Source organism: Phyllobates terribilis, unplaced genomic scaffold (assembly GCF_046119375.1).
Source record: "Phyllobates terribilis strain yellow unplaced genomic scaffold, ASM4611937v1 Scaffold_5__5_contigs__length_657084704, whole genome shotgun sequence".
Classification (NCBI taxonomy): domain Eukaryota; kingdom Metazoa; phylum Chordata; class Amphibia; order Anura; family Dendrobatidae; genus Phyllobates; species Phyllobates terribilis.
The window spans coordinates 159,057,171-159,084,474 of record NW_027362765.1 but is presented as its reverse complement, the minus strand read 5'-3'; the positions used below and the strand labels follow the sequence as shown (position 1 = coordinate 159,084,474).

At 47.6% G+C, this 27,304-nt stretch overlaps 1 protein-coding gene across 4 annotated transcripts in view; it reads left to right on the top strand.

Moving 5' to 3' along the window:
* Nucleotides 1-27,304, top strand: part of LOC141272501 (NXPE family member 1-like) — a 254,134-nt gene that overhangs the window by 3,461 nt on the left and 223,369 nt on the right. For 2 of the 4 annotated variants that reach the window (XM_073683299.1, XM_073683300.1), the window contains exon 2: nt 1,945-2,104. The exons of the other annotated variants lie outside the window; for them this stretch is intronic. The gene's annotated coding sequence lies outside the window, so the exon portion shown is untranslated. The remainder of the gene's footprint in view (nt 1-1,944; nt 2,105-27,304) is intronic. 4 annotated transcript variants of the gene reach the window in all.

Below are 27,304 nucleotides of genomic sequence, written 5' to 3'. Positions count from 1 at the left end.
ATTTCCACTGGTCTAATGTCCATTCCTTGTGTTCTTTAGCCCAAACAAGTCTCTTCTGCTTGTTGCCTGTCCTTAGTAGTGGTTTCCTAGCAGCTATTTTACCATGAAGGCCTGCTGCACAAAGTCTCCTCTTAACAGTTTTTGAAGAGATGTGTCTGCTGCTAGAACTCTGTGTGGCATTGACCTGGTATCTAATCTGAGCTGCTGTTAACCTGCAATTTCTGAGGCTGGTGACTCAGATAAACTTATCCTCAGAAGCAGAGGTGACTCTTGGTCTTCCTTTCCTGGGGCGGTCCTCATGTGAGCCAGTTTCTTTGTAGCGCTTGATGGTTTTTGCAACTGCACTTGGGGACACTTTCAAAGTTTGCCCAATTTTTCGCACTGACTGACCTTCATTTCTTAAAGTAATGATGGCTACTCGTTTTTCTTTACTTAGCAGCTTTTTTCTTGCCATAATACAAATTCTAACAGTCTATTCAGTAGAACTATCAGCTGGGTATCCACCAGACTTCTACACAACACAACTGATGGTCCCAACCCCATTTATAAGGCAAGAAATCCCACTTATTAAACCTGACAGGGCACACCTGTGAAGTGAAAACCATTTCCAGTGACTACCTCTTGAAGCTCATCAAGAGTGTGCAAAGCAGTCATCAAAGCAAAAGGTGGCTACTTTGAAGAACCTAGAATATAAGACATATTTTCAGTTGTTTCACACTTTTTTTAAGTATATAATTCCACATGTGTTAATTCATAGTTTTGATGCCTTCAGTGTGAATGTACAATTTTCATGGTCATGAAAATACAGAAATTCTTTAAATGAGAAGGTGTGTCCAAACTTTTGGTCTGTACTGTACATATATAATAGACTCAGTCTTATATAAACTAATTATTACCTCTAAGTGAACATCTGTGGGTTTGTTGTTGAATTCCTTTCTAGTTAGCTGGTTTCTTCCCTCACTCGTTAAAATGCAGTAATTAGAGGTTACAGCCAGATTATCTGACCTTCACATAACAGCTGCATTTCGTCTTCTGTTAATTATATTTTTCTTTATTAGAATCATTATTATTACGCTCCTTTATTTTTACCTATATAACTGCCATGGAATGAAATGAGGGTAGACATTATGATTATGCTAATGATTGATGGCGTTTATTCTATCTCCATGCTGCATGATCAATAAATAACAGATTATCTTATGAATTCAGGTGTGAACGATTTTTAATTGGTAAGGAAGAAAATTCCACTGACAACAACCCCAAGAACACCGTCCCAACCGTGAAGCATGGTGGGGTAAACATTATACTTTGGGTGTGCTTTTCTGCAAAGGGGATAGGATGCTGGCACCATATTGAAGGGAGGATGGATGGGGTCATGTATCGCAAAATTTTAGCCAACAACCTCCTTTCCTCAGTAAAAACATTGAAGATGAGTTTTGGCTGGGTCTTCCAGCATAACAATGACTCGTCATGGCTGGGTCCTCCAGCATGACAATGACCTGAAACATACAGCAAGTGCAACTAAGGAGTGGCTCCGTAAGGAGCATTTCAAGGTCCTGGAGTGGTCTATCCAGTCTCCAGACCTAAACTCAATAGAAAATCTTTGTAGGGATCTGAACGTCAATGTTGCCAGTGACAGCCCCAAAACCTGAAAGATCTGGAGAAGATCTGTATGGAGGAGTGGGCCAAAATCCCTGCTGCAGTATGTGCAAACTTGGTCAAGAATAACATCAAATGTCAGATGTCTGTAATTGCAAACAGGTTTCTATACCAAATATTAAGTTAGGTTTTTCTATTGTATCAAATACTTATTTCATGCAATAAAATGCTAATTAATTATTTAAAAATCATACAATGTGATTTTCTGGATTTTTTTTTTAAGATTCTGCTTCACAATCGAAGTATAGCAACAATAAAAATTACAGACCTCTCCATTCTTTGTAGGTGGGAAAACTTGCAAAATCGGCAGTATATCAAATACTTATTTTCCTCACTGCACATGTGGAACCAGAAATTTTACAACTGTATAGTTAAATTATACAAGCCAGATCAAAGTGCAGCATTGTAAAACCATGGAATAACAGCAATAGGTGTCATGATACAGGTATGTATATATACACTTAAGCATGGCAATAAGCTATAACACCCCATTTAAAGAAAGTTTAACTTAACCCCTTCACGACCGCCATAATGCATTTTTACAAGGCAGTTAAGGATACTTATTCCTCAGCGCTGTGAAAATGTGTCACTGAGGAATAAGGCTGTAGCGGCCCCCAGAGTCGGAAATTCTCCGGGGTCTCAGCTACCTGGGGTAGTTGAGAGCCTGGAGAATATGATCAGGGCCAGGTTTCATGGTCCCCGATTACGTGATCAAATAGTGGCGATCACGAAAAAAAAAGCTGTGCCTGGGGTTACAATGATTTCTCTCTCCTCTGACATGATATATATATATCATAGGAGAGAGAAATGAAGCCCCCCAAGCCCTCCTGGTACCTCCGCAATCCCCCAGATTTCCTTCTCCGTCCTCCGGCCCTCCGTCATCTTTCTGTAAAAAAAAAATGGCGGGCACATGCGCAGTGCACCGGCCGAGATCTGCCAGCCGGTGCCTGGCAACAATAAGGAATTTTCCCTATTGGTTCATTTTGATTACTGTGATAAACCTTATCACAGTGATCAAAAGAAAAAAAAATACCCCTTTGTCCCCCACTTAGTTAGATAAAAATGATAAAATAAAAAAACATTTTTTCCATTCTTTGCAGGTTAGGGTTGCAGTTAGGATTAGGGTTGTGTTGGGATTGTGATTTTTTCAAAAGTAAAGAAAAAAAAAATGACAATGATATGGCGACTAGTGTTGAGCCCAGGAGCTCGTTTCTTGAGTTTGCATTGGGTGCTCGGGTATGCACGAGTCCCTGCCCCGCATGTTTCGTGGCTGTTACACATGTTGCCTGCCATACGCAAGCAATTCTCGCATGGTTTTTTTTGGGGTGTCTAACAACCATGAAACAAGCGGGACGGGAACTTGAGCATGTCACTAAAGCACCTGCAATACATGGTGCATACCCGAGTACCCGATGCAAACTCAAGTAGTGAGCACTTGCGCTCAAGACTAGTGAGAACATATTCAATATGATGACCTAATGTTATCAAATTCTCTGTCGTATATCTGGGTTCAAAATGTAAATAAAATCCTTAAGGGGTACAGTTTTTAAAATGGGGTCACTTATGGAGGGTTTCCACTGTTTAGACACATCAGGGGCTCTTCAAACGCGACATGGCGTCCGTTCTTGATTCCAGCCAATTTTGCGTTCAAAAAGTCACACAGTGCTCCTTCCCTTCTGAACCCTGCCATGCACCCAAACAGTGTTTTTACCACAGATATGGAGTATCTGCTTACTCAGGAGAAATTGCACAACAAATGGCATGGTGCAATTTTTCCTGTTACCCTTAGGAAAATGCAAAATTGGGAGCTGAAAAACATTTTTGTGGGAAAAATATGAAAATTGTATTTTTACGGCTCAATGTTATAAACTTCCGTGAAGCACCGTGGGGTTCAAGTTGCTCATCACACATCTAGATAAGTTCCCTGAGGGGTCTAGTTTCCAAAATGGTGTAATTTGTGGTGGGTTTCCACTATTTAGGCACATCAGGGGCTCTTCGAGTGTGACATGGTGTCTGCTAATTATTCAAGCAAATTATACATTCAAAAAGTCAAATGGCGCTCCTTCCATTCCGAACCCTGCTGTGCGCCCAAACAGTGTTTTTCCCCCACATATGGGGTATTGGCGTACTTAGGAGAAATTGCACAAATTTTGTTGTCCATTTTCTCTTGTTACCCTTGTGAAAATAAAAAAATTTGTGGCCTGAAGTAAAATTTGTGTGAAAGTTAAATGTTCATTTTTATCTTCCATGTTGCTTCAGTTCCTGTGAAGCATATGAAGAGTTAATAAAATTTTTAACTTCAAAAGTGTTTTATTAATTTTGATTTTAACAAACATAGTTACCGGATAGCAAAACATAATCCCCATGCAGGGAGTCAAGATGCATTTTTATACATAAAGTAGGTATATTTTTTGTGTGATTCATTGTAAAACAAACAACACATTTTAAGGGGAGGGTTCAAACAAAGGGACAAAAATAAGGAATAAACATTGCATTACCCATCAACTTATTATTTAATCAAGGTAAATTGGTAAATACTAGAGATGAGCGTTGTTCTACTCGAACTGTTCGCCAATCTCAAATTCGAGCTGTTTTGGGCGGTGTTCGAGCCGGTCGGCGAACACGAACAATTTGAGAAAAATTCGGCTCTTCGAGGTTATGTTCGATAACTGTTCGTGCACCAAAATCATAACTGGATTTTTTCTCAGTAATGATGAAAATTAATGTTAATACGCAGTTTGAGTGTACAGCGGGGTGGGGGGAGGGGCAGGGGATGGATCTCTGCAGGAACAATGAAGATCTCCATTTTTTTTTCTCTTTCCCGCATTTACAGTGGGGAGGTGCAATCTGTCAGCCTATCAGCAGCGCACACACGGAGCGAAGTGCTTTTTTTCACACAAGCAAGGGCATGTGTCATTGGCAGTGTATGTCACATGTCCTTGCCCTATAAGACCAAGCCATTTTCCCCGTCGCCACCATTTTCTCACTGCTGCAGCTGCGTGTTAGACGGCACCGCTGTTGCTGTGTGCGCTATACCTTGTTAATTTCAAGCCAATTTTCGCACAAATATACAGATAGCTTGGGAGTAGGGAATAGTTGTGATTGCAGTCCTTTTAAGGACAAGGTTACAGCATTTCCTACGACTTTTATCAGGGAGGTCTGTGCTCTTAAATAGATAGGTTGTGGGAGTAAAGACTAATTGTAATTGGAGTCCTTTTCAGGACTAGGTTACATGAGTTCCTATCAGTTTTTGCCAGGCAGGTCTGTGCCAGTGCTGTGCAAGTTTTTTTCACAGCATTTGGCTGAATCTAGCAAAGCTAATCCTTTTTGGCCTATTGCAGAGTGTGTTAGTCAGTGGAGTAGCCTATCTGTGTTGCAAGATATACCACCTGTGTATAGAATACCAATTTTTTTACTGCACCTAGTGAAGTAAAATCTTTTGGGCATAGCATCATTCTATTAGTCCATCTATACTGACCTCCATCAGGTTGCAAATTAAAACTAATTTTTATCTGCATCTACAGTACCTCTGAAAAAATATTTGGGCTTCTAGCAGTGTGTGGGACTTGTTCTATTAGTCCATCTATACTGACCTCCATCAGGTTGCAAACTGAATATATTTTTTTCTGCATCTACCTCTGAAAAAATATTGGGCTTCTAGCTGTGTGTGGGTCTTGTTCTATTAATCCATCTATACTGACCTCCATCAGGTTGCAAACTGAATATAATATTTTTCTGCATCTAGCTCTGAAAAAATATTTGGCATTCTAGTAGTGTGTCGGACTTTCTCTATTAGTCCATCTATACTGACCTCCATCAGGTTGCAAATTAAAACTAATTTTTATCTGCATCTACAGTACCTCTGAAAAAATATTTGGGCTTCTAGCAGTGTGTGGGACTTGTTCTATTAGTCCATCTATACTGACCTCCATCAGGTTGCAAACTGAATATAGTTTTTTCTGCATCTACCTCTGAAAAAATATTGGGCCTTCTAGTAGTGTGTCGGACTTTCTCTATTAGTCCATCTATACTGACCTCCATCAGGTTGCAAACTGAATATATTTTTTTCTGCATCTACCTCTGAAAAAATATTTGGCCTTCTAGTAGTGTGTCGGACTTTCTCTATTAGTCCATGTATACTGACCTCCATCAGGTTGCAAACTGAATATATTTTTTTTTGCATCTACCTCTGAAAAAATATTGGGCTTCTAGCTGTGTGTGGGTCTTGTTCTATTAATCCATCTATACTGACCTCCATCAGGTTGCAAACTGAATATATTTTTTTCTGCATCTACCTCTGAAAAAATATTTGGCCTTCTAGAAGTGTGTCGGACTTTCTCTATTAGTCCATCTATACTGACCTCCATCAGGTTGCAAACTGAATATATTTTTTTCTGCATCTACCTCTGAAAAAATATTGGGCTTCTAGCTGTGTGTGGGTCTTGTTCTATTAATCCATCTATACTGACCTCCATCAGGTTGCAAACTGAATACATTTTTTTCTGCATCTACCTCTGAAAAAATATTTGGCCTTCTAGTAGTGTGTCGGACTTTCTCTATTAGTCCATCTATACTGACCTCCATCAGGTTGCAAATTAAAACTAATTTTTATCTGCATCTACAGTACCTCTGAAAAAATATTTGGGCTTCTAGCAGTGTGTGGGACTTGTTCTATTAGTCCATATATACTGACCTCCATCAGGTTGCAAACTGAATATATTTTTTTCTGCATCTACCTCTGAAAAAATATTTGGCCTTCTAGTAGTGTGTCGGACTTTCTCTATTAGTCCATCTATACTGACCTCCATCAGGTTGCAAACTGAATATAATTTTTTTCTGCATCTAGCTCTGAAAAAATATTTGGCCTTCTAGTAGTGTGTCGGACTTTCTCTATTAGTCCATCTATACTGACCTCCATCAGGTTGCAAATTAAAACTAATTTTTATCTGCATCTACAGTACCTCTGAAAAAATATTTGGGCTTCTAGCAGTGTGTGGGACTTGTTCTATTAGTCCATCTATACTGACCTCCATCAGGTTGCAAACTGAATATAGTTTTTTCTGCATCTACCTCTGAAAAAATATTGGGCCTTCTAGTAGTGTGTCGGACTTTCTCTATTAGTCCATCTATACTGACCTCCATCAGGTTGCAAACTGAATATAATTTTTTTCTGCATCTAGCTCTGAAAAAATATTTGGCCTTCTAGTAGTGTGTCGGACTTTCTCTATTAGTCCATCTATACTGACCTCCATCAGGTTGCAAATTAAAACTAATTTTTATCTGCATCTACAGTACCTCTGAAAAAATATTTGGGCTTCTAGCTGTGTGTGGGACTTGTTGTATTAGTCCATCTATACTGACCTCCATCAGGTTGCAAATTCAAAATAATTTTTTTCTGCATCTAACCCAGCCAATAGTTTTGGCCTAATACCACAGTTTGGCCACTCAGCTCTGCTCGGTTACCATCCATTGTTTTTTTGTGCAAACAACTCCAGAGTTGTGAATTAGTTAACCACCAAAATGAGTGGAAAAAGGCCTGCTGCTGGTGGAAATGGGAATAGGCGTGTTGGGAAGGGGAAAAAAGGTTGTGTCCGTGGGGTAGGTGTTAAAGCAACAGTAACATCTGCAGAAGAAAGACCATCTTCCAGCCAAACTAAAATGTCTACTTCTTTTAGCGGACAATGTGATAAGATCCCTTTCTTACGGCCACGCCAATCGCTACAAATTCCAGATGAGGCACAAAAACAGCAGGTGCTTCAACGGATATCAAGTGCTCCTTTAAGTGGGCTCTCCTCCACATCAACTTCAACATCACAAATACTCCAGTCCTCAAAGGTGTCACCCAAATCGCACTTGCTTCCTCACAGCTCCCAAATCTCCAGCTGCCCGTCTGAGTATGAGGTAGAACAGATGGTTGAGTCTGCAGAGCTGTTTACTCATACTATAGCCTGGGAATCAGAGGTCGACTCCAGCACTTCTGTGAATCCAGACGAGGAAATGATCTGCACTGATGCCCAGAATCTTTATGAGTCGGATCCAGGACCAGACGCAGAAGGTTCTGACCATAATGTAGACCCTCATTCCCAAACTGTAACTCCTGTTGGTGGAGACAATGAGGAAGACGATGATGAGACTCAAATACCTGATTGGAGCGACAACTTTAGTTTTTTGTCAGGGCAGGAACAGGTTGGCTCTGAGGACGACGGGTGTGATAACGCACAGGGTGATGATGATGAGGTCGGAGATCCCACTTACTGTCAACCCACAGTCAGCCAAGAGATGAGGTCAGCAGAGGAGGTGGAGGAAGATGCTAGTGACGACGAGGTCAGGTTGCGCCTTCCTGGACAGAGACGTAGTACTGGAAGCACGTCAACAACTGCATCCTCAAACACAACTCTGCCTCTCACCACAAGTCGTGGTGGCTCTTCAGGTCGCATGGGTGCTAAGCCTTGCATAGCCTGGGCATTTTTTCAGATCGATAAAGATGACCCAACTCGTGTTATCTGTAACATTTGTCAGCAAAAGCTAAGTAGAGGCCAAAAAATACATAGTTTGAGTACTTCATGCATGAACCGGCACATGGACATGAAGCATAAGTTGCAGTGGGAAGCTCAGTGTGCTACAATGCGGCCTAGCCGGCCGGGCCAACCACCGTCTGCCATATCTTGTGCATCCGCGGCCTCTTCATCCTCTGTGACTGGGGGGACAGCAGTCACACCTGTTTTGGGGCGCAGACCTGCCACCTCTTTACCCGCAACAGCCAGCGTGATTGGCAGGTCATCATTTTCTTTGGAGGTGGTAACACCAGCTGGTGTTGAGCGCTGTCCGACATCGATAGCACCACCTTTGGATGAAGGCAACCTAACATGTCCGCCTGCATCTTCCTCACAGACCGGCAGTTTGCCGGGGACACCCTTATCAACCCCGTCTAAGCACAATAGCCAGCCCTCGGTCCCTCAGATGTGGACAAGTAAAAGACCATTTCCTCCTAGCCATGAGAAAGCTAAGAGGTTGAATTTCACCATCTGCAAGCTCTTGGCTACAGAAATGCTGCCTTTCCGCCTGGTGGACACAGAGGATTTTCGAGACCTTATGTCCGTCGCAGTGCCCCAGTACCAGATGCCCAGTCGGCACTACTTCTCAAAGAAAGGTGTGCCTGCGCTCCACCAGCATGTCGCACACAACATCACCGCTTCTTTGAGAAACTCTGTGTGTGACAGGGTGCATTTCACCACAGACACTTGGACGAGTAGGCATGGACAGGGGCGCTACATGTCGCTGACTGGGCACTGGGTAACTATGGTGACAGCAGGACAAGGGGCTGCTGTCCAAGTCTTGCCGTCCCCACGAGTTGTGCGTCAATCCTCTTTATGTCAAAGTTCCTCCACTGCTTCTGCCTCCTCAACCTCCTCTCGGTCTTCCACCTGCACCTAAAGCCTGTCTGGTCATGCCACAAGCTTTCTAACTGCGCAGAAGGGATCCTGCACACCTCCTTACTATGCTGGCAGTAGGGCTCAACGTCATCAGGCGGTTTTTACATTGAAATGTCTGGGAAATGTGAGTCACACAGCTGAGGAGTTGTGGTCAGCTCTGGAGAACCAATTTCATGAATGGTTGTCTCCACTGGACCTGAAACCAGGGAAGGCCGTGTGCGACAATGCTGCAAACCTGGGTGCGGCCCTTCGCCGGGGCAATGTCACACACGTGCCTTGTATGGCTCACGTGTTGAACCTGGTTGTCCAGCAATTTTTAGCCCACTATCCCAGACTAGATGGCCTTCTGCAGAGGGCACAGTCGCTGTGTGCTCACTTCCGCCGTTCGCATCCCGCAGCTCAGCGACTTACATCTCTACAGAAGTCGTTGGGCCTGCCACTTCACCGGCTAAAATGCGATGTGCCTACCCGGTGGAATTCAACTCTGCACATGTTGCAGCGACTGTGGCAGCACCGACAAGCCCTGGTGCAATACGTTCTGATGTATAGCCTGGGCCAACGAGATTCAGAGGTGGGGCAAATCACGCTGGAGGAGTGGTCTCAGATCAGGGACCTATGCACCCTTCTGCACAGTTTTGAAATGGCGACGAAGATGTTTAGTGCTGACGATGCCATTATCAGCATGACTATTCCGGTGATTTACATGCTGGAGCACATGTTAAACAGAATTCGGAGTCAGGTGGTGGCACAAGAGGAGGTGGAGGAAGTAGAGGAGGAGGAGTTGTATGCGGAAGGGCTAACATCTGCAAGGTCCAGAAGGTCGGCAGCACCAAGGTGGCAGGCATGTGAGGGTGGGGGAGATGGTTTTACCAGGGCGCATGGTAGCAGCCAAACTAGTGAGGAAGGTGCAGGAGCCCAGGAAGAAGTGGAGGACGAACTGATGGAAGACTCATCAGATGAGGGAGACCTTGATCACATTTCTGTTGTGCGAGGTTGGGGGGAGAGGACAGAGGAAGGAAGCATGATTGTTACCTCGCCACCAACACAACAGGGACTTGGTGCTCCTGGATGCGCAACACACATGAGTGCCTTCTTGCTGCACTACCTGCAACATGACCCTCGAATTGTGAGAATTAGAAATAATCCTGACTACTGGGTTGCCACACTGTTAGATCCCCGGTACAAAAGTAAATTTGCAGAAATTATTCCTGCCATAGAAAGGGATGCACGCATGCAGGAGTATCAGCAGAGACTGTTGCAGAATCTTACATGTGCTTTTCCACAAAATACCAGTGGTGCACGTAGTGAATCTCACAGTTCCAACTTGCCAACCGTGGGACCGTCAAGTGTTCAGCACTCAAACCGTAACAGAACCACAGTATCTGCTGGTAACATCAATTTTGCGGAATCATTTCACCACTTTTTTAGCCCATCCTTTGCAAGGCCACAGGAGACAAGAAGTCTGACACATAGTCAACGCCTAGAGACGATGGTACAGGAGTATCTCCAAGTAAACATTGAAGCCACGACTGTGTCACTGGACCCTTGCTCTTTTTGGGCTTCCAATCTGGATAAATGGCCGGAGCTAGCCACTTACGCCTTGGAGATCTTGTCATGCCCCGCAGCCAGCGTTCTGTCTGAACGTGTGTTCAGCGCTGCTGGTGGTGTGCTGACAGATAAGCGCACGCGGCTCTCCACTGATAATGTAGACAGACTCACGTTCATAAAGATGAACAAATCATGGATCCGAAACGACTTTTCTACCCCTGTGTCATCCTGGGGAGAGTAAAAGCTTGATGATTGGTTAAAATCACCCTACCAAACGTTTTAAGCTTTCAAATTACTAATCATGTTTATCTGTATCTTGACTGGAAAATAATTTGGGCTTTGTAGCAGTGTGCAGCACTGATCTTATTAGGCCATCTATAATAAGCTCCACCAGATTTAAAATTAAAAATAATTTTTAGCTGCATCTAGCCCGGAAAATAATTTTGGGGCTCCGAGATGCGCAAGACACATAAGTGCCTTCTTGCTGCACTACCTGCAGCATGACCCTCATATTGTCAGAATTCTAAGTAATCATGACTACTGGGTTGCCACACTCTTAGATCCCCCAAACTTTTCGATCAACCTTTTCATTTTAATAAAGACCAAAAAAATGGTCATTTTTGAAATTATAAGCATTAGCAGGTTGTTAGAAACTGAAATCAAACAGTTTTCAACTCAAAACTTTATTCTAGGTGATGTTACATTTTCACATAGGACCCCTTGTTCGAAAGGAGCTTCTGAACTCTCTCGTCCATTGAATTTGTCAGGTTTTGGATGGTTTCTGCTTCAATTGTTTTGCATGAGGACAGAATACCCTCCCAGAGCTGTTGCTTAGATGTGAACTGCCTCCCGCCATCATAGACACTCCTTTTAATGATGCTCCAAAGGTTCTGAATGGGGTAGAGGTCAGGGGAGCATGGGGGTCACACCATAAGTTTGTCCCCTTTTATACCCATATCAGCCAGAGATGCAGATGTTTTATGTGCAGCATGAGATGGTGCATTATCATGCAGAAAAATGATCTTGCTGTGGAATACACGGTTCTTCTTCTTGAACCATGGCAGGAAGTGCTGTTTGAGAAAATCCACATACATTATGGAGTTCATCTTTAGCGCCTTCAGGGATCCTAAAGGGGCCGACAATCTCTCTCCCCATGATTCCAGCCCAAAACATTACTCCACCTCCTCCTTGTTGGCGCTGTAGCCGTGTTTGCGTGGGGTGTCCATCAACCAGCCATCCTCCACTCCATCCATCTGGACCATCGAGCGCTGCACGGCACTCATCCGTGAACAAAACAGTTTTGAAATCAGTCTTCATGTAATGTTTGGCCCACTGGAGCCGTTTCTGCTTGTGTGAAGTGGATAGAGGAGGTCGACAGGATGGCGTATGCACAGCTGCAAACCTCTGAAGGACCCTGCATCTTGTTGTTCGGGGGACGTTGGAGGCACAAGCAGCTTCAAAAACTTGTCTGCTGCTATGACAAGGCTTTTTTGCCGCTGCTCTTTCAACCTGACGTAATTGCCTGTAGGAAAGAGTCCTCAATTTGCCCTTATCAGCACGCACACGTGTGTACTGTGAATCAGCTACATACTTCTTGATTGCCAAGACACTTCATCCTGATCATCGCACAATGTTGATTGTAGTCATGCCTTCACCTAAACACTCCACAATTTGTTGCTTCTCAGCAGCCGACACATCCTTTTTCTTTCCCATTTTGGCAGAAAATGTAGGCTGCTTAATAATGTGAGAGAGCCTTCTTAAGTAGTCTTGCCTTTCATTGGACACACCTGTCAAACTAATTAGCACAGGTGTCTGCAATTGCTTACAGTGATATAAAGAGCCCTGACACACATCACCATCAATGAGTTTAACTGACAAACAAACAAATTCTTCCCTTATCACTCCTAAACACTTTTTGCATAATAATTTGGAACGCGGTGTACATGTGCTTTTCCACAAAACACCAGCGGTTCACGTAGTGAATCTTACAGTTCTAACTTGCCAACCGTGGTCTATATGGAATTGTTCAATAAAGGGCCCAAAATTAAGATAACATAGATGGGAGAGGTCTCTATGAATAGGAATTCCTAAGTATTTGATACCCTGTGAGGGCCAGGCAAAGGGAAAGTTGGACTGGATGGAATCCTATATGGATTTTGGGAGGGAGACATCGAGGGCCTCAGACTTCGCTGCATTGATTTTAAAATTTTACCATGTAACAAAGTGATCTATTTCAGCCATAACAGCATGGATGGATATATGTGATTGAGTGATATATACTAGGACATCATCAGCAAATAGAGAGCACTTGTACTCGGTGCCTCCCACCTCAATCCACCTAATATTGGGGTTATGGCGAATTGATGAGAGCAGGTGCTCCGTCACTAGGATGTATAAGAGAGGGGACAGAGGACATCCCTGCCTTGTCCCATTGGTGATTGTGAAAGGTGATGAAAATGTTCTGACGCACCCCCTGGGCCTTGGGACACCCGGAGCCGGACCCTTTTTGGTGGATGCTGGTGGTTGTAGTCTTCGTGGCGGCGACCCGGTTCCGTGGCTCAGGGCGGTCAAACCAGTGGCGGAACTATTTATGTGGTTTTGATGTTTAAATGTCCGACTACGCCACCCGTGGATTGCGGTCAGAGTGAACCGCCGCTACAGGGCAGACCGCTGAGGCTGGTGTTGTGGGTGCAGCAGAGCGTAGCATAACTCCCCACGGGAGGAGTATAGCCTCAGGGCAGTGTATGCGGAGGATGGGGGTGATGGTGCAGGGCAGCAGCAGTAATGACACGGAGTCAGTGATGCAGTCCAGGGCCTTTACTCACAGTTCTTATTATCCAGACCACGTCTGCAGGTAACGGCTGCCCACGTCGTACTGTGCTCACCAGGTGAGGGGCTCAGACAACTCCCAGATAACTTTGGAGCACTTCACAGGACCCCCTTTGTGTGTCCTTTGTCTGGCCTTTCTTACCAACACTTCTGTCCGGCTGCCTCGGGCCTCCTCTTGGTAAACTTGGCGCCAGTTTCCCTGACCCTATGTGGTGCCTTCCTAGCGGGTGTAGCGAGGGGCTGCGCCACATAAAATGTCAGAGCCTCCGGTTTCTAGCTGAGGGTCGTTTCCTGCCTCCACTAGTTCGGGGACCGGTCTCCCCCTTTGGCCTCACCCCTCCACGCAGGTGGATTCGGGCGTGCGGTGGCGACTCGCCCGTCCGCACCCCTGGGATCCCTTCATTCCTCGTTTCTGGAGCCTTCTCCGCTCCTCTTCCTTCCTTCTCCCTCTTCCATTCCTGGGCCTCTGTTACTAGGCCCGCCTCCGGAGCAGAGCTCATGCAGAGCCCCTGCTCCCTGCCACTTCTGCTCAGACTTCTCTGCACTGAACTAAGATGGTGCCCACCTTTTATACTCCCTTCTCAATGCACCCAGGAACTGCTTCCTCCCTGCTCCTGCACTACAGGGTTCACCTTCCTCAGTGTTCCCTCCCCCCACTCCAGCCAGGGACAGGGACTGTCGTGCCCATCTCAAGGGCATATTGGTCGCCCTGCCCCACGGCAATGTGGTGTAATGCATGCAGGTGTCGGGTCCTGATCCACACTCCATCCTTACCTGAGAGTGAGATATCACACCTCTGGGTGAGGTGCAATACGTCTGTAGCAACCGAGCCCTCAGGGTGCTACAGTTCCATTTATCTTCAGCCTAGGTGACGTATTGTGATACAGGGCCGTGATTTTGGCTATAAAAGGGTCCCCTAGACCCCTACCCCAAGCTTTTTAAGAGAATCATATATGGCGTGCCAGGAGACTCTATGGAATGCTTTCTCAGCATCCAACGAGAGTATCTAATTACAAATTTTTAACTGCATCTAGCCCAGGAAATACTTTGTGCCTAGTAGCAGTGTCTGCTAGTCAGCGGATTATCCCGGCTGTTAAGCAAGCTACACCACCTGTAGTTTAGACACTTAATTTTTTCAAAGGAAATGCTTCGGGACCATGGGATGCTCAGTGAAGAGCATCAGGAGGCACCCCAAGGCATAGGGGCTGGGACTGGCAGTAGGATGCCTTGCGGTGGACAGCCGAGCTCGATCCTTATAAAAGCTTTTTAACTGCAGCAGCTTTAGTGGACGCTACTGGAGCTGGAATTACGCGGCTGCTGGCATGAGACTTGCCCTCCAATAGATCCTTGTAAATGGATTTAAAGTGTATTCATTCAAATTAGAGAGACAATTTAAATTAAAAAGCTTAGAGCTGCCTCCACCACAGGGGGGCTTGCTCGACCCAACAGCGGACAGGCACCAGTATTGGGAGAGGGGGGCTGGCCATCAGGGTTCACCGCGGCTCTGGCACAAACCCGGCGACACGGAGGTGGCACGGGCAGGAGCGGACTGGCCGTGTCGGCTTCTCACTTTTTGGATTTTAGAAGGGCATGACATGCCTATATCTGTGTCTCCCCCTCCTTTTACTCCTCCACCTCTTTTATTTTCGCATGACTATATGTACTTGTCACTTTTCCATGTGTTAGTTGTGTCTTCTGAGCAGTTTGTCAGCTTTTGAACACCTTTGAAGGTGTTTTCTATGTGTTTCTATGTGTTTTTGTTTGCCTGCCATTGGTTTTAACGGTGTTCGAAGGTGTTCGACGAACAGTTCGACGAACAGTTCGGCGAACACACGGGTGTTCGACGAACCGAACCGAACTCGAACACTACGGGGGTGGCTCAACACTAGTAAATACGTATATAAGAAAGAACAATCTCTAAGGTTAGCATTGCCATGGAGATATAAGTATAGCCTGACTTAATTTCTGGTCATGTTGTCAGTTCATCTATGGAGTAGAGATGAGCGTTGTTCTACTCGAACTGTTCGCCAATCTCAAATTCGAGCTGTTTTGGGCGGTGTTCGAGCCGTTCGGCGAACACGAACAATTTGAGAAAAATTCGGCTGTTCGAGGTTATGTTCGATAACTGTTCGTGCACCAAAATCATAACTGGATTTTTTCTCAGTAATGATGAAAATTAATGTTAATACGCAGTTTGAGTGTACAGCGGGGTGGGGGGAGGGGCAGGGGATGGATCTCTGCAGGAACAATGAAGATCTCCATTTTTTTTTTCTCTTTCCCGCATTTACAGTGGGGAGGTGCAATCTGTCAGCCTATCAGCAGCGCACACACGGAGCGAAGTGCTTTTTTTCACACAAGCAAGGGCATGTGTCATTGGCAGTGTATGTCACATGTCCTTGCCCTATAAGACCAAGCCATTTTCCCCGTCGCCACCATTTTCTCACTGCTGCAGCTGCGTGTTAGACGGCACCGCTGTTGCTGTGTGCGCTATACCTTGTTAATTTCAAACCAATTTTCGCACAAATCTACAGATAGCTTGGGAGTAGGGAATAGTTGTGATTGCAGTCCTTTTAAGGACTAGGTTACAGCATTTCCTACGACTTTTATCAGGCAGGTCTGTGCTCTTAAATAGATAGATTGTGGGAGTAAAGACTAATTGTAATTGGAGTCCTTTTCAGGACTAGGTTACATCAGTTCCTATCAGTTTTTGCCAGGCAGGTCTGTGCCAGTGCTGTGCAAGTTTTTTTCACAGCATTTGGCTGAATCTAGCAAAGCTAATCCTTTTTGGCTTATTGCAGAGTGTGTTAGTCAGTGGAGTAGCCTATCTGTGTTGCAAGATATACCACCTGTGTATAGAATACCAATTTTTTTACTGCACCTAGTGAAGTAAAATCTTTTGGGCATAGCATCATTCTATTAGTCCATCTATAATGACCTCCATCAGGTTGCAAATTGAATAAAAAAAATTTCTGCATCTAGCTCTGAAAAAATATTGGGCTTCTAGCTGTGTGTGGGGCTTGTTGTATTAGTCCATCTATACTGACCTCCATCAGGTTGTAAACTGAATATATCTTTTTCTGCATCTACCTCTGAAAAAATATTGGGCTTCTAGCTGTGTGTGGGACTTGTTGTATTAGTCCATCTATACAGACCTCCATCAGGTTGCAAACTGAATATATTTTTTTCTGCATCTACCTCTGAAAAAATATTGGGCTTCTAGCTGTGTGTGGGACTTGTTGTATTAGTCCATCTATACTGACCTCCATCAGGTTGCAAACTGAATATATTTTTTTCTGCATCTACCTCTGAAAAAATATTGGGCTTCTAGCTGTGTGTGGGACTTGTTCTATTAATCCATCTATACAGACCTCCATCAGGTTGCAAACTGAATATATTTTTTTCTGCATCTACCTCTGAAAAAATATTGGGCTTCTAGCTGTGTGTGGGACTTGTTGTATTAGTCCATCTATACTGACCTCCATCAGGTTGCAAACTGAATATATTTTTTTCTGCATCTACCTCTGAAAAAATATTGGGCTTCTAGCTGTGTGTGGGACTTGTTCTATTAATCCATCTATACAGACCTCCATCAGGTTGCAAACTGAATATATTTTTTTCTGCATCTAGCTCTGAAAAAATATTTGGCCTTCTAGCAGTGTGTGGGACTTTCTCTATTAGTCCATCTATACTGACCTACATCAGGTTGCAAATTGAATATAATTTTTTTCTGCATCTAACCCAGCCAATAGTTTTGGCCTAATACCACAGTTTGGCCACTCAGCTCTGCTCGGTTCCCATCCATTGTTTTTTTGTGCAAACAACTCCAGAGTTGTTAATTAGTTAACCACCAAAATGAGTGGAAAAAGGCCTGCTGCTGGTGGAAAGGGGAATAGGCGTGTTGGGAAGGGGAAAAAAGGTTGTGTCCGTGGGGTAGGTGTTAAAGCAACAGTAACATCTGCAGAAGAAAGACCATCTTCCAGCCAAACTAAAATGTCTACTTCTTTTAGCGGACAATGTGATAAGATCCCTTTCTTACGGCCACGCCAATCGCTACAAATTCCACATGAGGCACAAAAACAGCAGGTGCTTCAACGGATATCAAGTGCTCCTTTAAGTGGGCTCTCCTCCACATCAACTTCAACATCACAAATACTCCAGTCCTCAAAGGTGTCACCCCAATCGCACTTGCTTCCTCACAGCTCCCAAATCTCCAGCTGCCCGTCTGAGTATGAGGTAGAACAGATGGTTGAGTCTGCAGAGCTGTTTACTCATACTATAGCCTGGGAATCAGAGGTCGACTCCAGCGCTTTTGTGAATCCAGACGAGGAAATGATCTGCACTGATGCCCAGAATCTTTATGAGTCGGATCCAGGACCAGACGCAGAAGGTTCTGACCATAATGTAGACCCTCATTCCCAAACTGTAACTCCTGTTGGTGGAGACAATGAGGAAGACGATGATAAGACTCAAATACCTGATTGGAGCGACAACTTTAGTTTTTTGTCAGGCAGGAACAGGTTGGCTCTGAGGACGACGGGTGTGATAACGCACAGGGTGATGATGATGAGGTTGGAGATCCCACTTACTGTCAACCCACAGTCAGCCAAGAGATGAGGTCAGCAGAGGAGGTGGAGGAAGATGCTAGTGACGACGAGGTCAGGTTGCGCCTTCCTGGACAGAGACGTAGTACTGGAAGCACGTCAACAACTGCATCCTCAAACACAACTCTGCCTCTCACCACAAGTCGTGGTGGCTCTTCAGGTCGCATGGGTGCTAAGCCTTGCATAGCCTGGGCATTTTTTCAGATCGATAAAGATGACCCAACTCGTGTTATCTGTAACATTTGTCAGCAAAAGCTAAGTAGAGGCCAAAAAATACATAGTTTGAGTACTTCATGCATGAACCGGCACATGGACATGAAGCATAAGTTGCAGTGGGAAGCTCAGTGTGCTACAATGCGGCCTAGCCGGCCGGGCCAACCACCGTCTGCCATATCTTGTGCATCCGCGGCCTCTTCATCCTCTGTGACTGGGGGGACAGCAGTCACACCTGTTTTGGGGCGCAGACCTGCCACCTCTTTACCCGCAACAGCCAGCGTGATTGGCAGGTCATCATTTTCTTTGGAGGTGGTAACACCAGCTGGTGTTGAGCGCTGTCCGACATCGATAGCACCACCTTTGGATCAAGGCAACCTAACATGTCCGCCTGCATCTTCCTCACAGACCGGCAGTTTGCCGGGGACACCCTTATCAACCCCGTCTAAGCACAATAGCCAGCCCTCGGTCCCTCAGATGTGGACAAGTAAAAGACCATTTCCTCCTAGCCATGAGAAAGCTAAGAGGTTGAATTTCACCATCTGCAAGTTCTTGGCTACAGAAATGCTGCCTTTCCGCCTGGTGGACACAGAGGATTTTCGAGACCTTATGTCCGTCGCAGTGCCCCAGTACCAGATGCCCAGTCGGCACTACTTCTCAAAGAAAGGTGTGCCTGCGCTCCACCAGCATGTCGCACACAACATCACTGCTTCTTTGAGAAACTCTGTGTGTGACAGGGTGCATTTCACCACAGACACTTGGACGAGTAGGCATGGACAGGGGCGTTACATGTCGCTGACTGGGCACTGGGTAACTATGGTGACAGCAGGACAAGGGGCTGCTGTCCAAGTCTTGCCGTCCCCACGAGTTGTGTGTCAATCCTCTTTATGTCAAAGTTCCTCCACTGCTTCTGCCTCCTCAACCTCCTCTCGGTCTTCCACCTGCACCCAAAGCCTGTCTGGTCATGCCACAAGCTTTCTAACTGCGCAGAAGGGATCCTGCACACCTCCTTACTATGCTGGCAGTAGGGCTCAACGTCATCAGGCGGTTTTTACATTGAAATGTCTGGGAAATGTGAGTCACACAGCTGAGGAGTTGTGGTCAGCTCTGGAGAACCAATTTCATGAATGGTTGTCTCCACTGGACCTGAAACCAGGGAAGGCCGTGTGCGACAATGCTGCAAACCTGGGTGCGGCCCTTCGCCGGGGCAATGTCACACACGTGCCTTGTATGGCTCACGTGTTGAACCTGGTTGTCCAGCAATTTTTAGCCCACTATCCCAGACTAGATGGCCTTCTGCAGAGGGCACGGTCGCTGTGTGCTCACTTTCGCCGTTCGCATCCCGCAGCTCAGCGACTTACATCTCTACAGAAGTCGTTGGGCCTGCCACTTCACCGGCTAAAATGCGATGTGCCTACCCGGTGGAATTCAACTCTGCACATGTTGCAGCGACTGTGGCAGCACAGACAAGCCCTGGTGCAATACGTTCTGATGTATAGCCTGGGCCAACGAGATCCAGAGGTGGGGCAAATCACGCTGGAGGAGTGGTCTCAGATCAGGGACCTATGCACCCTTCTGCACAGTTTTGAAATGGCGACGAAGATGTTTAGTGCTGACGATGCCATTATCAGCATGACTATTCCGGTGATTTACATGCTGGAGCACATGTTAAACAGAATTCGGAGTCAGGTGGTGGCACAAGAGGAGGTGGAGGAAGTAGAGGAGGAGGAGTTGTATGCGGAAGGGCTAATGTAGCACCCTGAGGATTTGGCTGCTACAGGGGTATTGCACCTCAACCCAGAGGTGTGGTATTCCACTCCCGGGTAAGGATGGAGTGTGGAACTGAGCTCAGTAGGCTGCATGCACTACACACATCCCATTTCCGGGGAACAGACCGACGGTACTCCCACCAGTTAATGTGCAGGTACGACAGTGTCTGTTCCTGGCTGGAGTGGGAGGGGGGTGGAACATCCCAGTAGTGTAGGGGCAGATAGGGGGAGCAGTCTGCGTAGTGCTAGGAGCTCATTGGGTGCTGGTCACCTGAGCTCACACATAGAGGGAGTATATAAGGTGGGCACCATCTTAGGACAGGGTCTTTTGCAGAGTGAGGTCAGTCTGTCAGAGCAGAGGAGAAGAGCAGCTCCAAGGCCAAGAGAGAGAGAGAGAGAGGAGAAAGAAAGACCCAGAGGGGGAGAAAGAAGGAACTCCAAGAGCCCAAATTAGACCAGAGGGTGAAGAGTTGGCAACAGGGTACCGGATCCCAAGCTGGCAGAGGCTACAGCACACCTTAGCCAGGAACCGGAGGTCGTGGGCAGGATCGATCTGCCACGATCACCCACTAAATCCACCCGGAAGGCAGACCAGGAATAGGGTCAGGGAACCCAGAGACAAGGGTTTACCACCAAGAGGCCCGAGGGAGCCGGACATAGGTGGATCCCTGGTGGGGAAGGGCAGAGAAGAGGACAGGACAGAAAGGGAGCTCAGGACCACGCTCCACAATCACCTGGGGGTTGGCCGAGTCCAGGACCTGGTGGACGCAGCACGGCTCAGGTGGTCACTTAAGGCCGGAGTGACCAGAACAACTGCAGTAAGTAAACAAACCCTGAACTGCACAGCCCGTCTCTGAGTCTCATTTCCATCCTCGCTGCACCACCACAACCCCCATCCTCTGCAACTGACCCCCTGAGGCTATACCCCTCCCGTTGGGGGTTATACTACCTGAGCTGCACATACATCACCAGCCTCAGCGGACCCTGCTGCAGCGGCGGCCGTATTGACCGCAATTCAACGGGTGGCGTAGTCGACACAAAAGAACATCTAGTAACATCATAAGGACTGCCACACACTGAGCTTGACACCCTGGGCACGGACCGGGTCACAGCCACTAGGAGACTACAACCCCCATCTGATCCGGCTCCGGGTATCCCTAACAACATGGCCCAGGGGGTGCGTCAACTTTGGCGTAGTCGGCAGGATAACGTGCCCGCAACAACCGGGTACTGCGTGCCTGAAGAAAAGTACACCGTTACCTTAAAAAGAAGTCTCCCGCCGGTTCCGGAGGGTCCCCGCCATCGGGCCCCATCACAGGTCGTTTCCCGCCGGTTGTCCGCCATTTGCAGCTTTTTCCCGCCATCCATGGAGTTTCCCGCCACTGGGAGACGATTCCCGCCATTTCCGAAGATTTCCCGCCTTGGAAGAGCGGACGCCATTATGGGCGTGCCAGAGGGTGGCAAGAGGCCACCTCCCATCGTGGGCCAGGTCGAAGAATGGCGCCAAAAGCGGAAACCGCGCCCACCAACAGAGACTGTGATGCTGGAAGTGTCCATCAGCGTGAGAGAACTGCCCCTGGAACTGAAGTTGCCCCGGGACCACCCTCGATGTGGGCGGAGACAGAAGAAGAGAACAAAGATGGGTGTCGCCTGGAGCAGTCTGGAGAGAGCGCACCCGGAGACAAGACGTCTGGAAGAGAGTCCAGAGAGAGCCTACCCGGAGATGGAGGGAGAGTCAGGCAGCACCGACCCAGTGGTCAGGAGCCTGTTGCAGGTCGCCACTCCAGAAGGCCTGCTGGAGATCCTAGCACAGCTCCCCCGAGACCGGGAGTGTGCACAGACCGCGCTGGAGGGCCTCGCACGGAGGATGGCCCGGGTGCAGCGAGAGACGTTGGCGGAGTGGAGCCGAGAGATGGCCCAGCAGACCGGCACCCGTCAGTGGAGCACGCCACCTGAGACGAGGAGACAGACCGCCTCTGAGGATGGCGCAGGAGGAATGAAGGCAGGAGACGGCGCCGAGAAGGGAGCTGAACGGACGGAGGCAGGTAAAGGGGACGTCTCTACCCCGATCCGGGAAACCGCGTGCCTGCCCCAGCTCCCCGTCGCAGAGCCCGAAATTCCCCCTGCCGTGCCCGTCGCTGCATCGTCACCGCCGCCGACTAGGCCTCAACCGGAAACCGCGGCCGCGACCCCTGTGACGTCACACGCCTCGACCCTGAGCGCGACCAAACAGGAAATACCATCGGCCTGGTCGCAAGGCCTAGTACCTCCGGGCGCCGCAATACCAACAGCGCCCCCTACCTCCGCGGAGCCACCGGCCTGGTCGCAGGGCCGAGTAACCCAGGGCGCCGCCGTTCTTACGGTGCCCTTTGCCTTTAGGGTGCCCCAAGCCTGGTCGCAAGGCCTGGTCGACCCGGGCGCAGCTACCATCACCGCGCCCTCAGCATCTAGAGTGCCGCACCTGGGTGAAGATCTATTCGCCCAGCATACGTGCCCGGATGGGCAGCCCTTTGTATGGCCCCAGGAGTACATTCAGCTGGAACTCCAGAGAGCAAGGCCCATGTGCGAGCCCCTGATTCCGGCTCCGAAGCCTGTAAAGAGGACCTCACCCCCGCTGGAAGAGGCACAGTTTGAGTGGGACCCCACCGGAGAAGACCTCATGGGGTTCACTCAGGAGACTCGGGCGGCCGCAGCAGAGCGTGCAGAGTGCTGCCGGCAGCAGCTCGAGGTCTTCGAGAGGGAGCGGAGAGAGAGGCGGGTCCGGGAACAGCAAATGCAGATAAGGAGCGCGGAGCAGAAGAGCCGGACCAGGAGGAAACCCCGTGCAGCTCATGGTCCCCGTGCCACCGGGACTGTGATAAAATTCAACATGCAGCACGGATGGGGCTTTATCAGAGACCATCAGACCCCCGGCGACGTCTTTGTAACTCGCAGAGACGTAGAAAGCCATCTGCCGGAGGGACACAGAGGTCGTGACCTGTATGTAGGGGACGAGGTCACCTTCACCCGGCACAAGTGTGCCAAAGGACTCTACGCCCTCCATGTGCATCGCCTGACGGAGGAGGAGCTGCGGTGTGAGGAGGAGCAAGAGGACCCGGACGGGTCTGAAGAATCTAAAGAAGGAGCAGGAGGACGCCGTCGTTGAAGTACGGTAGAGAGAGACTGTCGCACTTTACCCGGTCACAAGTTGCACCGTGACCGGAGGAACCAGAAACAAGAATGTTTATATGAAAAGTTTATTGCTGCTGATGATGTTTTATATGTTTTATATGTTTATGTTTATGAAAAAAAAATTGTATGTTTTGGATGTTTTTGTTTATATCTTACAGCCCGAGGACGTGCTGTGGTTTACCAGGGGGGAATGTAGCACCCTGAGGATTTGGCTGCTACAGGGGTATTGCACCTCAACCCAGAGGTGTGGTATTCCACTCCCGGGTAAGGATGGAGTGTGGAACTGAGCTCAGTAGGCTGCATGCACTACACACATCCCATTTCCGGGGAACAGACCGACGGTACTCCCACCAGTTAATGTGCAGGTACGACAGTGTCTGTTCCTGGCTGGAGTGGGAGGGGGGTGGAACATCCCAGTAGTGTAGGGGCAGATAGGGGGAGCAGTCTGGGTAGTGCTAGGAGCTCATTGGGTGCTGGTCACCTGAGCTCACACATAGAGGGAGTATATAAGGTGGGCACCATCTTAGGACAGGGTCTTTTGCAGAGTGAGGTCAGTCTGTCAGAGCAGAGGAGAAGAGCAGCTCCAAGGCCAAGAGAGAGAGAGAGAGAGGAGAAAGAAAGACCCAGAGGGGGAGAAAGAAGGAACTCCAAGAGCCCAAATTAGACCAGAGGGTGAAGAGTTGGCAACAGGGTACCGGATCCCAAGCTGGCAGAGGCTACAGCACACCTTAGCCAGGAACCGGAGGTCGTGGGCAGGATCGATCTGCCACGATCACCCACTAAATCCACCCGGAAGGCAGACCAGGAATAGGGTCAGGGAACCCAGAGACAAGGGTTTACCACCAAGAGGCCCGAGGGAGCCGGACATAGGTGGATCCCTGGTGGGGAAGGCCAGAGAAGAGGACAGGACAGAAAGGGAGCTCAGGACCACGCTCCAGAATCACCTGGGGGTTGGCCGAGTCCAGGACCTGGTGGACGCAGCACGGCTCGGGTAGTCACTTAAGGCCGGAGTGACCAGAACAACTGCAGTAAGTAAACAAACCCTGAACTGCACAGCCCGACTCTGAGTCTCATTTCCATCCTCGCTGCACCACCACAACCCCCATCCTCTGCAACTGACCCCCTGAGGCTATACCCCTCCCTTGGGGGTTATACTACCTGAGCTGCACATACATCACCAGCTTCAGCGGACCCTGCTGCAGCGGCGGCCGTATTGACCGCAATTCAACGGGTGGCGTAGTCGACACAAAAGAACATCTAGTAACATCATAAGGACTGCCACACACTGAGCTTGACACCCTGGGCACGGACCGGGTCACAGCCACTCGGAGACTACAACCCCCATCTGATCCGGCTCCGGGTATCCCTAACAACATGGCCCAGGGGGTGCGTCACTAACATCTGCAAGGTCCAGAAGGTCGGCAGCACCAAGGCGGCAGGCATGTGAGGGTGGGGGAGATGGTTTTACCAGGGCGCATGGTAGCAGCCAAACTGGTGAGGAAGGTGCAGGAGCCCAGGAAGAAGTGGAGGACGAACTGATGGAAGACTCATCAGATGAGGGAGACCTTGATCACATTTCTGTTGTGCGAGGTTGGGGGGAGAGGACAGAGGAAGGAAGCATGATTGTTACCTCGCCACCAACACAACAGGGACTTGGTGCTCCTGGATGCGCAACACACATGAGTGCCTTCTTGCTGCACTACCTGCAACATGACCCTTGAATTGTGAGAATTAGAAATAATCCTGACTACTGGTTTGCCACACTGTTAGATCCCCGGTACAAAAGTAAATTTGCAGAAATTATTCCTGCCATAGAAAGGGATGCACGCATGCAGGAGTATCAGCAGAGACTGTTGCAGAATCTTACATGTGCTTTTCCACAAAATACCAGTGGTGCACGTAGTGAATCTCACAGTTCCAATTTGCCAACCGTGGGACCGTCAAGTGTTCAGCACTCAAACCGTAACAGAACCACAGTATCTGCTGGTAACATCAATTTTGCGGAATCATTTCACCACTTTTTTAGCCCATCCTTTGCAAGGCCACAGGAGACAAGAAGTCTGACACATAGTCAACGCCTAGAGACGATGGTACAGGAGTATCTCCAAGTAAACATTGAAGCCACGACTGTGTCACTGGACCCTTGCTCTTTTTGGGCTTCCAATCTGGATAAATGGCCGGAGCTAGCCACTTACGCCTTGGAGATCTTGTCATGCCCCGCAGCCAGCGTTCTGTCTGAACGTGTGTTCAGCGCTGCTGGTGGTGTGCTGACAGATAAGCGCACGCGGCTCTCCACTGATAATGTAGACAGACTCACGTTCATAAAGATGAACAAATCATGGATCCGAAACGACTTTTCTACCCCTGTGTCATCCTGGGGAGAGTAAAAGCTTGATGATTGGTTAAAATCACCCTACCAACCGTTTTAAGCTTTCAAATTACTAATCATGTTTATCTGTATCTTGGCTGGAAAATAATTTGGGCTTTGTAGCAGTGTGCAGCACTGATTCTATTAGGCCATCTATAATAAGCTCCACCAGATTTAAAATTACTAATCATGTTTATCTGTATCTTGACTGGAAAATAATTTGGGCTTTGTAGCAGTGTGCAGCACTGATCCTATTAGGCCATCTATACTAAAGCTTCACCAGATTTAAAATTAATAATAATTTTTAGCTGCATCTAGCCCGGAAAATAATTTTGGGGCTCCGAGATGCGCAAGACACATAAGTGCCTTCTTGCTGCACTACCTGCAGCATGACCCTCATATTGTCAGAATTCGAAGTAATCATGACTACTGGGTTGCCACACTCTTAGATCCCCAAACTTTTCGATCAACCTTTTCATTTTAATAAAGACCAAAAAAATGGTCATTTTTGAAATTATAAGCATTAGCAGGTTGTTAGAAACTGAAATCAAACAGTTTTCAACTCAAAACTTTATTCTAGGTGATGTTACATTTTCACATAGGACCCCTTGTTCGAAAGGAGCTTCTGAACTCTCTCGTCCATTGAATTTGTCAGGTTTTGGATGGTTTCTGCTTCAATTGTTTTGCATGAGGACAGAATACCCTCCCAGAGCTGTTGCTTAGATGTGAACTGCCTCCCGCCATCATAGACACTCCTTTTAATGATGCTCCAAAGGTTCTGAATGGGGTAGAGGTCAGGGGAGCATGGGGGTCACACCATAAGTTTGTCCCCTTTTATGCCCATATCAGCCAGAGATGCAGATGTTTTATGTGCAGCATGAGATGGTGCATTATCATGCAGAAAAATGATCTTGCTGTGAAATACACGGTTCTTCTTCTTGAACCATGGCAGGAAGTGCTGTTTGAGAAAATCCACATACATTATGGAGTTCATCTTTAGCGCCTTCAGGGATCCTAAAGGGGCCGACAATCTCTCTCCCCATGATTCCAGCCCAAAACATTACTCCACCTCCTCCTTGTTGGCGCTGTAGCCGTGTTTGCGTGGGGTGTCCATCAACCAGCCATCCTCCACTCCATCCATCTGGACCATCGAGCGCTGCACGGCACTCATCCGTGAACAAAACAGTTTTAAAATCAGTCTTCATGTAATGTTTGGCCCACTGGAGCCGTTTCTGCTTGTGTGAAGTGGATAGAGGAGGTCGACAGGATGGCATATGCACAGCTGCAAACCTCTGAAGGACCCTGCATCTTGTTGTTCGGGGGACGTTGGAGGCACAAGCAGCTTCAAAAACTTGTCTGCTGCTATGACAAGGCTTTTTTGCCGCTGCTCTTTCAACCTGACGTAATTGCCTGTAGGAAAGAGTCCTCAATTTGCCCTTATCAGCACGCACACGTGTGTACTGTGAATCAGCTACATACTTCTTGATTGCCAAGACACTTCATCCTGATCATCGCACAATGTTGATTGTAGTCATGCCTTGACCTAAACACTCCACAATTTGTTGCTTCTCAGCAGCCGACACATCCTTTTTCTTTCCCATTTTGGCAGAAAATGTAGGCTGCTTAATAATGTGAGACAGCCTTCTTAAGTAGTCTTGCCTTTCATTGGACACACCTGCCAAACTAATTAGCACAGGTGTCTGCAATTGCTTA